This window comes from Synchiropus splendidus, chromosome 6 (genome assembly GCF_027744825.2).
Source record: "Synchiropus splendidus isolate RoL2022-P1 chromosome 6, RoL_Sspl_1.0, whole genome shotgun sequence".
Taxonomy (NCBI): domain Eukaryota; kingdom Metazoa; phylum Chordata; class Actinopteri; order Syngnathiformes; family Callionymidae; genus Synchiropus; species Synchiropus splendidus.
Genome location: NC_071339.1, coordinates 18,352,616 through 18,364,084, shown reverse-complemented (window position 1 = coordinate 18,364,084; position 11,469 = coordinate 18,352,616). Strand labels below are relative to the sequence as shown.

The 11,469-nt window shown below is 42.3% G+C and overlaps 1 protein-coding gene across 1 annotated transcript in view; it reads left to right on the top strand.

Moving 5' to 3' along the window:
- Nucleotides 1-987: 987 nt before the first annotated feature.
- atp2b2 (ATPase plasma membrane Ca2+ transporting 2) overlaps nt 988-11,469 on the top strand; it is a 73,934-nt gene continuing 63,452 nt past the window's right edge. The window contains exon 1 of the mRNA XM_053867108.1: nt 988-1,184. The gene's annotated coding sequence lies outside the window, so the exon portion shown is untranslated. The remainder of the gene's footprint in view (nt 1,185-11,469) is intronic.

Here is an 11,469-nt window from a genome sequence, read left to right as displayed (position 1 = left end):
TTCAAATGGTTATTGATAGGGGCAACATTTCTGTTGAATCAGAAACATATTTGCCTGGGGAATTCAAATGCAAGGTCTGGCTCTGCTGTACGGAGATGAGCTCTCTCTCTCTCCGCAGGTGATATGAAAGTTCTTCCGTAACGTGCGTTCAAGTTTGGGTATTCATTCACAGAATATTTGTCTGCGAGTCTGTTTGCCTTTTGTCACACACACGTTTCGACTAGATCTGAATTAAAGGTACAGGTCGTACCACTGCATAAATGTGCAACTTGATCTAATAGAACAAAATATGTTAGTGCGACAAAATCGCTTGCAACCGTGCTGACATAAAGGGACATTAACTGGTCGCAAAGCCGATGCAGGTAAATACCTGTGTCTATTGCAGGGTTTGTTCATCGCAGGTCCAAACACCCAGATGATCATACACCAGCTAGTCCTTTTTTATTTCCACTGTATTATAAATATGACTTGAGTGGAAGATACCGAATGAATGAAATTCGGATTCACAGCAAACAGTAAAAGAAAAGTCTGAAGTTTAATTTATTCGTCAGCTGAACTCTCCAGTCAGCAAGGTCGGGCTATAAAGATCAGCTTTTCCTCATCACTGGAGCAGGAGATTCTGCTTGCCATGTGAGGTCAAGGATATTGTAAGACTTGGAGGATAAACTCTATGGAATATCTGCCCAAAGCCTGAGAAGAGTCTGGCGAAACGGAACGGCAAAGATAGGCAAGAGCTGCCCTGCAAAATGAGACGTTATTTGAGAAAATCTTGGCGGCAAGAAAAGGTGAGGATCAGCAGCTCCGGCAGGCGTCATTGACCATCCAGCTTAATCTCACACATCTTCAGTACGTTTTCATCCAGGAGGTCCCGCTTCCACCCAACTCTGACCTCCCCCTTCTCTCTCTCCAGTCCTCCAGCTCTCCCTCCCCTCTCAGGGACAGCGCTGAACTGTCAGGCTTCATGTTTCGTGCTTTCCTTTCCCGTTTGTAGAATGTGTGTAGTGTTTGCAAATATAATGCCCGTGCATCATGGAGGACCACGGCTCGCTCTACAAGCTGCTCTCTGTTCACGCTCAGTAGGCTATATTTAGTGGTGGAGGGGGCACCTCTGCTTCAACTATCATCAGCACCAAAAGGATACCAGTGGAAAGTCTGCAACGCTCCGTCCGAGCTGCAGCTTTGTTGTAAGTAAATCCTTTCAAACGGTCATCTCTCCAGAATTGTGGGGTTTGTTGAGTGCACTACACGATTTGGCAGAAGCAGTGAGATTACACTTGACTCTCGATGAGGATCCAGCGTTCCTTTTCTTTCTCCCACTATTGTCTCCTTGTTCATTTGCTGAGCTGCTGTGACTGTTGTGATTGTGTGGCCTTGATAAAGATGCGCTACATGACTCTTTAACTCCTTTCTACACCATAAGACAAGCTCCTATTGTAACATCTCATATCTTGCAATTGTTGCTATATTCGCCTGCTAGTGTACTTGCTTCGGTACTGCAAATCACAGTTTTAGAAGTTTATGCATTCATCTGGGCTGCGGTGCTAAATTTGCTTTAGGTGGGATGAAAAGTTCAACGTGAGGTTTTCTCAACGGAAAATGGAAATTCTGAGAGATGGCAGATGTTACAAAGAGGATGGGAACATCTGGAGCCCCTGTGACAACATGAATTCTCGGAAAGTCTCCCGAGGAAAGCTCCAGTCCCAGGCAGTCGAGGTTGTGAATGCATGTTCTAAACACATTGACTGTTTGAGGACGGTTGTGGAAGCGAGGAGTCACTTCCAGGCATGTTTTGACAAGTCAGCTGTACATGCAACAGTTCATTGAATCGACTGTGTGACAAAGTGTGTTTCAGTTGTGTGTCAACATTCAAGGTGGTGATCATACGGTAAACGTCAGAGGACAGAGAAATGTCAGTCATACTCTACGTCTTATCTTTCTTGTTTGGTTAGATGACTATGCAGTTTGGTGTTCTCAAACAAAAAAAAATAACCGTGTTGTAGAAGCTTCTTTCTGTTAATACACTGTTTGAATGGCATATCATTGTTGTGCTGCACCTCATGTTTATGTTCTTTTTCTCGCTATAGGGGATCATCTTCCTCCGACTCACCCTGTCCTCTGCTTCCTCTTCTCCTCATGTCCTATTCTCTTGTCTCCCTCTGTCTATGGGGACGCCTCCCCCCTCTGCTTTTCTGTCTCCCACCTACAGTAGTGGAATTTCCATCAACACCATGCTGGTGAACAGCACTGATAGCGGTCGTTGTTGACCCGACCCATCCAGCATGAGATGCATTTGTCAGATCCGCATCTTTTAGTTTGGCAAATGCTGTTATACATAATGTCTTTAGCTCAGACTGAGATTCATCGAGCAACTTTTCAGTGACTTTTTTAGGATCAATGTTTTGACTTGACCTGGCATGCCCCATTTCCTTCAGCCTCGCACGTCTTTATGACCCATAAATAACAAAACCGATCTCGGTTGATCATCATAAACTTTTTCCATTAAAGGGGTGTCATCAATATTGGTAGCAGGATTCATGACGGAGGGCGTGGCCTCTTCTCTTCTCACCCGCTTTGTTGACAATGTTTTAACCAGATTCTAATGAAGATGAAGTGAAGTGCAGTGCAGTATAACAAAATATTCTTTTTATGATTTGATGCCGGCCTCGACTGAAGGGCAGCTCTGCTGCCTCCTGCTGGACTGGCATCTCTTTGTTAGTGCACTCAAACCATAGCGGCTTCTCCTTCGGTAGACGCTCTCCTCTTCACGTTCACAGTTGCATAGCCTTATATGAAAGACCTCAAGGTTCTATAGTGACTTATTATTGGGGTGTAAAGAAGAATCTACAGTTGCATCACACATGAACGTGTCCATTGTTCATCCACCACTATAATTCACACAGTCACATGAACTCTTTCACCCCGCCCCAGCTGGATTCACGTAGACCCCATACACATCCCAAAGCATCGGCACCTTCCCTACCCAAACATTTGCATCTGTGGAGGACGATTTGAGCAGTAAACCTCTATAATCTGCCTCCAGCAGTCAACCATTAACTTGTACTGTTCAGAGTTTCAGCCACACATCTAAACGTCCTGGTCGTCGTGATTTTTCTTCCTTTCAATTAAACTGAACGCTAGTTTTGGGAAATAGTGGAGAACTGAATTAATCCATGAAAAGTCACTTCTCCACTAATGTTTGGGGTTTTTTTTCATCATTGGACTTGTGTCAAACTGAGGGCCTGTGGGCCAATTCTGGACAGCCTGGTCATTTTATATGGCCCGCTGGAGCTAAATGTAAAATTAAAATGCACCAAAACTAGCTCCCCAACAAAGTATCCTGCCCCCAAAAAATAGTGTTCAAACTTTGCCCTCAATAGGGATAGGCTTCCAAGTAGGGTTTATAAATGTTAAGAATTAATCTGGAGAATTCCTAAAACTCGATGCAGGTGAAGAAAGCTGGGGAGCTAGTTGGATTTTTGTGGTTCAGTACGAAAGTCAGACTGTCTCAGGTATTATGAGTCTGTGTGGTGAAGAAGACGTGTTTTGAAGTTCGAGGAACTTTATGCTTAAATTTGCATTTCAATAAAGAATATGGGGCATCTTCCTATCAAAGAATGGTGTTGCTTGGTTTGTGTTTGAACCTTTTGACCCTTATGTGATCAAGGTTGACACCCCTGAGCCATTTTGGCAGTGCGATGACGATGAAAAACACAAGAATTTACGTGCATTGTTTGCTGAATAATTTTTAAGAATGTTGCTAATGTTTGGTGAGAAAGATAGGGCTTGGTGAAAAGTGACAAAATATGCAAAAGATAAAGAGCAAGGCAAAGATACTGAGTCAAAACACTGCAAGAATAAAATGGTAATGTGGTGAAAGCTGCTAGTAGAGTCCTGAACATGCATATCAGTATTAAAATGGATGTGAGCTCAACACGAATAGGAATTCACCAGCACTGCATCTCAAGCACTCGCCCCACTGCTCTTTCCTTCAAGCCTGTCCACCATTTTCTGTATGTAATTCTATGTGTCAAACATCACGTTTTCATTTGAGTTAAACGTCTTGTCTGACAACATCCAACTTTATATTGACAGGAAATAATGGAAAAGGACAGCTTGCCGTTGTCTTACACAAGTTTGTAGGGGTGAACGGAAAAATCCTGTTCAGTGAGTGGAAATAACCCCTGAGAGGAAATAACTTGACCATGCTAATGCCGCGTCTAGAGACAAGTGCACCACCGCCATTAACGTAGCTGTGGAGAGATACTATCAATGAACCCACGCACTCAGTGCACCAGAGAGAAGTGCAGGACAGAGGACGGCGTAGCACGCCTCATGTATTTACATTACAAAAGGCTGCTGTGATGCAGGGAAGGATTTGGTTTTGAAGTGGAGTCGTCTCCTTGTCATGACTCGTGGAGGAGCATGGATCTTGAAGGTAGACTTGATACAGTCATGGTTTCATGATAACTACAGTAGAATATATCCGATGGTCCCAAATCTGGATTGGATCATGATACTGCATCCGCATGACCTCTCAGATATTCCAGGTGCACCTCATGGTATCTCCTATAATGCATCGTTCCTGTCATCCACATGTTCTGCTCCGACTCCCCCGTTTTTAAAGATTCTTATATTAATACATTCATGCAGTCCCACTGTGATCTATTAATAGAATAAAAGCTCCTCAAAATAGCATAACATGGGAGACCTTTACTAAAACCTTCATCCCAGAAGAATGGACTCCAACAGTTCGCAGCAAGTGTATTAAATGGTGATTAAATATTTGGTCACGTACAGAACGGAGAGGGAAGTTGTCGGCTGAAGAATGTTAGAAGTACACAGCAAATGAAGGAGGGTGGACCCACCGCTAAGGTTCATGGATGTGAGACGGAGAGGAGAGCTGTGACCAGGGAGGATGATGAAGATGGGTGAAGATGGAGCTGGCTGACTTTTTGTGTCAACCCCTGACAGGAAGTGCCACATAACAAACAAGACCGATGTCATTTTCTTAGGCAAAATAATATAATTTCAAAATAAATATTAGCTGAATCAAAGGGCTAAACATCATAAAATATAGACATTTTATTTGTATATGCCGAACGCTGAGGTCACAGAGTTCAGGAGTCCAATCGCCACGGGGATGAAACCCTGTCTGACCCTGGTCATTAGCTCCCAAACCTCCTGCCAGAGGCCAGCATTGAGATACAGCTTCCTAGCTCGCAGTTTCGCAAATGCTTCTGGTCATGTGACCATTCTTATCGGCAAGTAGGCGATGCAGTTATGTCATCAACTGACCTGTGGTGTAGTTGCAGTGGTGAGCTCTGAGGTGTGTGGAGAGACGGTCCGGTGTGATCACATGGAAACGCAGGCCTGCAAAAGTAATAAAATGAAGAATGAATGCTGTGTTACTCATGCGTTAACCAGATACATATTCATTGATAACTCTGATTTTGCAGCATGGCCTCCTCTTTCACTATGTTTGAAGTTGAGAAGTGCAAATAACACCAGTTCCAACCATTATACCGGCGTCGCCTTTGACAAATGCCTGAGGTCCAAAATATGGACGAGAACAAAGTTATGCTTTCTAGAATCATCACTACCTGCCCTCACATTATAAAGTTAGACATTTGAATCAGTAACTGTTTTGAGTAAGGACGTGCAGTGAGCATGTACTATCACATCTATGAGTTTTAGCGGCAACTGGAGAAAGAAAGAAGAGCAACATAAAAATTAAATTGATCCAAAATTTCTAAAAACACTCAGTGCAGACATCTACTCTATATTTTTTTCATGTATATATAAGTTGAGCGCATTTGAAATTCCCTTGATAGCAGTAATCTCAGTGGGACAGCAGGTGGCAGTAGCTGGTGCTGCAACTCTCCTCAAATAACTAGTGGATCCAAAATGTTATCCGGAACCAACCAAAACTGAATCATCAAGTTCCTCCTCCTTTCGTCATCTCAAAACCTCACTGAAATCTGTGACCTTCCTGGCAGAGGCTCGGGTCTCAAAAGGAAAGTCCGCTGGCTCTCCTCAATGAAGGTCGCATGCTTGGGAACATTCTTGAGAATGTCTTCAGCTGGTGCAGTGAAATAGCCAGTGAAATAAATGCTGTAATCCAGTGGTTAAACTCAAGCACAGAGGTGGGCAAAACAGTTCGCAGAAATCATGCGTCATCACTGAACAGGGCAAATGAACGCAGGTTGTAGCTCCTTCGTTCCTCTTTCTGTCGAGGAGATGCTGCAGTTCAAAATATATTTGCTTTTAATTTGATAGTCTTTGGTCTGAATCATCTTCATGACCTCCCTGAGGACATTTTCATCTTGAGTTGAATCCAGTTGGAAATCCGTACCAGGGTTATTTCTATTTAAAGTGGAAGGTTAATAATAGTTTAATTTTCATAATCTGACTGAGCACGCCCTCTGAGAACCCGTGTCTTTTACTCTGCTCACCAGAAGGTCAGGTGTTACTGAGGACTCCATGACTCTGCCAACGTTGCTGGAGATGCATTATTGTACTTTCATTTAGTCGTGCCTTGTATTGTTTTTCAAGACAGCATTTATTGATTTTATTAAAGTAAAAAAGTGAAAACACTAATGTGATCACATACATGCATCCATGGAGGCTTCATGAAAAGCGTTCACCTTTATTCAGAAAGGCTTTTTCAGTTCTGAAGTACGATGACTCAGACTTACCATTGTTTGTTTTCTGGTGCAGAGAAACCTGCAATGAAAGAACAGCACATACAGTCGTCACCTGGACCACGTGTTGCTGCTGAGAGCTACAGTAGCCTGTGGCAACAACTGAAGCAGAAACCTTTAAAGAATGGCCAGCGTGTTTTAATGAGAGAAATGGGGTTGGTGGGGGGGTTCAAACACCACTGGCTTTGACCCGGCCAGGGGGAATGTTGTTGTCCCCATTGGGTCACACTTGCTCCTGGTGTTGAGTCAGGACTTTCCCTCATCACACTTGTGTGTGAGTCCTATGTGAATTTCAAACTTGAAACCTTTTCCAAGGGGAGTAAAGGCTTTTGTTCTCCGTTTTAAGGCCACCACAATGATCATATTGAACAACTGCAAACCCTAAATTCATCGTCACTTCTGATCAACTGCCAAGAATTCCAAAATTGTATCCCTTATTCTCCAGTTTGAATCCAATAAACTCTTGTACTTTGAATGAGTAGAATGAAAATATTTTATTAATGCTGATTTATTACAGATGAAAATATCCAAACAATTCAGATAATGCATTTACATCGCTTCAATTGTCCAACTATAGTGTTGTTTAGCATTATATTGTTTTTGAAAATTTAAATTCATGTCCTGCATTGCTCTGAGAGATGATCCCCAAAAGCCCTGCTTTTCCTGGCTGTGACGTCCTGCTCTAATGACTGACACAGTGCAGCCTGGCCATCGCAGCCGCAGGGAAACATCTTGTTTCACCCTCTGGCAGTTGCTGACCAACTCACAAGAGGATCCAGGAATCACAGTGGGTATCAGCCACATTTGGTCTCAATTGACAGGACAGAAAAAGTACAGCCCTTGAGATTTGTTATATTTGGGCTTTGTTTTTTCGGAAAGCGCAAAACATTGAAGAAATCTATGGTTAAAAAATATATATCCTAATGACTTTTTTTTTTTAATCTTACATAATATACAAAGAATGCTATTTTGAATTGACAACGACTTGTCTCTTGTTCCATTCATTTTATTAACTAAATATTTAACCCCAGACTTTTGCTTTGTTTGCCCTTTTAGCTGTTCGATGACAAATTGTATAAATTTCCTTTGTGTCTCAGTGGAAATGTTGCTGGGAGATATTTCATTTCAACCTAATACCCAAAAACATGGTAAAAACCTTCCGTCCTGTCACTGGAAAAGTACATATTGACAGTCTTCGTTTAATTAGCTTGCATATTAAAATAAACACAAGCTCGCTTTTGTCAAGGAAATGACACTCTGAGAAGGCAATAAACGAACAAATAACCTCTCACTTCACTGACAATTCTCATATTTATAGTTTAACTTTTTAGTTTATATTAGCTTAGATGGCCTTTGGAAATTTAACGTGTCATAGCAGAAAAAAAAGTGAAGCCACAAGCTATCAGACAACTCAAGATAAATAAATATACCCATAATATATTGGCAAATATTATGATAAAATATAAATAAATGGATAATACATAGAAAGTGATACATTAAATAAATTGTATAAATAGAAACAAATGACGATCGAGTCAGACTTCACTGTTGTGCAACCTGACTGCACTGACGACACTGGGCAGAAAGGATCATAGATCTTGTTGTCTTTTCAATTTTGAACAAGCCAAAGAAAAGACAGCCTCCTTTTTTTTTGGATTCTCATCCTTTCATTTTCACTAGCCTTCTGAAGAACTCATAAATTGGCATGTACCACGATCTTTTAACACAAGTGCATCATTGCACCACTCCACCACAATATGGGGCTGAGGATGTTGTAGTTTAGGATGGATACCTGGCAAGTATGTTATACGTGGATTTTGAGCTCTACTGAGCCCCAGCTCTTCATGAACCCACAGATACAGTATTGTTCACTTGTGACATAAATGTCCTTCCTTCCTTTAAATCTGGCTGAGACTGAGTGGTGTCATTGTCCAGAGATTCATGTGTGACTTTCCTAGTATTTTTGAGGTGAACTACTGTGCTACAGCTATACTTTTGAACTCTATATAAATACTGTCTGCTGCGATTTCACACAGTGTTCCCACAAGGGCCATGAACAAAGGGTGACAAAGACCAGGCAGCTCTTGCCAGGTAGTTCATAATTTCATTTAGTTTAGTTTCATTTCTAACGTCAGCAGTCAGTCGAGGCTGATCACAGTGAGTTTGACCTCGACTTACTCACTTGAGTTGGAAGGATGGAAACTCTGGTCATAAACCATTCATTGCTCAGTCTGCCACAAGTTAAACTTGTTAGTTGTTAAAATAATGTGACTTTATTTGTTGAAAAGACTGTTTTTGTTGCAAATTATATTCCTTGTTTAATCAATGTTACCATGAAGCACTTGTAAAGTACTTCTGCCAATGTCGGCACTTTGAATGTTGGATTTGATTCAAGGAAAATTGTGTGAATAATGAGACACCTTTGGTTTCGCACGAACACAATCTCTATGTTTCTTTTTGAATCAACATCTCTGCTGGTGGGAGTCTTCACAGGTGGAACTGTTGTGTCCGCACATTCTAATGGATTATTTATAGCAGGCTCATGAATGGTACTCGCAGTCAACATTATCGATCAGTTCATCCGACTTTCCGTACAAATGAAGTCAAACACGTATCGCACGCCCACACACAAACACACACATGCATGGTGAGCCGGAGCAGGGATGCAGTCTGCTACAGCAGCTGGATTCAGGGTCATGATGAAAGAGGAAGCTAGGGCAGGAGGCCAACCAGCCACCTCTAGTTCAGAGGCATTATGAGAAATATATCTTGAAATATCATACAATGTTTACTAGAAATAAAGTGTGATTGGCCTGTGATGTGCTTTGGAACGTGGGTCGCTGGATGAAAGCACCTTTCACGCAGAGCGACTTTTTTAAAACATGCAGTGGTACTGCACATATGGGGACTGTACAAAATACTGATGAAAGGCATTCTGCTTTTGCAAGCTTGAAAGTTAAAGATCTTTCAACAAGTACAAAATTAGCCCATATTTTGTGTGTGTGTGAGCGAGAGCCAGTGAGAGAGAGAGAAAGAGAGCGAGAATGTGAGCGAAAAAGAACATTATTCTCAGTGCCAGGCAGATCAGTTGCATAGCAACTAGAACTTTTTGAGGGCATGAAATCTTTCACCAGTAGAAGGTGTCAAGCACAAGTAAAAGTGTAGCAGGAAATGCATCTGCTGCAGAACCCACCACCACCACCACCCCTCCAAGATCACAGAGAAGGGAAGAAACTGCAACTGAAACTTCAAATTTTATGAAGATATAATTTTAAAATGACAAACTTTGGTGAATATGGAAGCCAGTATTTAACAATGATGTTTGCAGATGACATTGTGATCTGTGGTGAGAGCAGGGAGCAAGTGGAAGATAAGCTAGAGAGATGGAGGTTTGCCTCAGGAAGGAGAGGAATGAAGGTTAGCCGCAGTAAGACGTGTGTGAAAGAGAGGGACCCAAGCGGACAGACAAAGTTACAGCATGCAGCGATAAAGAAGGTCTGGGATTTTAAGTACTGAGGCTCAACTGTCCAGGGTGAAGAAGAGGTGAAGAAGCGTGCGCAGGCAGGATGGAATAATTGGAGAAAAGTGTCAGGTGTGATGTGCTACAAAAGGGTGTCAAGCAAGGATGAAAGGGAAGGTGTCCAAAACGGTGGTCAGGCCAGCAATGTTGTATGGTTTGGGAACAGTGTCACTGAGGAAAAGACAGGAGGCAGAGCTGGAGGTAGCAGAGATGAAGATGCTGAGCTTCTCTCTGGGAGTGAGCAGGATGATGATAGGATCAGAGGGACAGCACATGTCAGGTGTTTAGGAGACAAAGTCAGAGAGGCTAGATGGAGATGGTTTGGACATGTACAGAGGAGACATAGCCAGTACATTAGTAGGAAGATGTTGAGGTTGGAACTGCCAGGCAGAAGGTGGAGAGGAAGGCCAAAGAGGAGATTTATGGAGGTGGTGAAGGAAGGAGGACATGAGGTTTGTAGGTTTGAGAGAAGAGGAAGCAGAGGACAGGGTGAGATGGAGCAAGATGATCCGCTGTGGCGACACCTGAAGGGAGAAGCAGTAAGCGAAAGAAGACTGTCAGAGAGAGTGAGCAGAGCTGGAGAGCATCTGTCAGTGACCGTTGCTGTTGCTCTTGTTTGCTGCATCTGAACTTATTAGAGCCTCATAACTGATCAGTGAAAGGTGTCAATTCAAGATTAAATTTCAACTCTCGGTTAAGTAAAGTTTGCAACTAAAGACCTAGCATTTATCATCATCTTCATCATCCTCCTCCGTCACCTATATCCTCTTCATGTTCCCATTGACCACAGCCATGCACCTCATGAGTTGTCTTCCTCTTCTTCTTCTACCTCCAGTATTGGTCCAACACTGTCTCCCAGCTCTACATGTCCAAACCATCTTGGCTGCCTAACTTAGTGTGTAAGACTACATTGATACAGTCATATATTGTAATACTTGAGTGTGTGATATTGTGTTGGAAATTCTAAGTCTACTGTTTTGGTGTTTAATAATAAAGATTGGTTACCCTGCTGTGATACAACAGTATTCAGCTGTTTACCTGAATACCAATAAACACCTTTTCTTGCACGTAATATTCTAAGTTTTTCCGCGATATGTGATTTATTTTCTCTTAAAATAGTGTCTCATGTTAACAAATTACAGTACTTGCCAAGCCTAACGTGTCTTCATGGAATACATCAGTATGTGACGTCTTAGAAGTGCGGCTGTGTTGACTCGCCCTCCTAAATGCTTCCACAACTCGAATGGG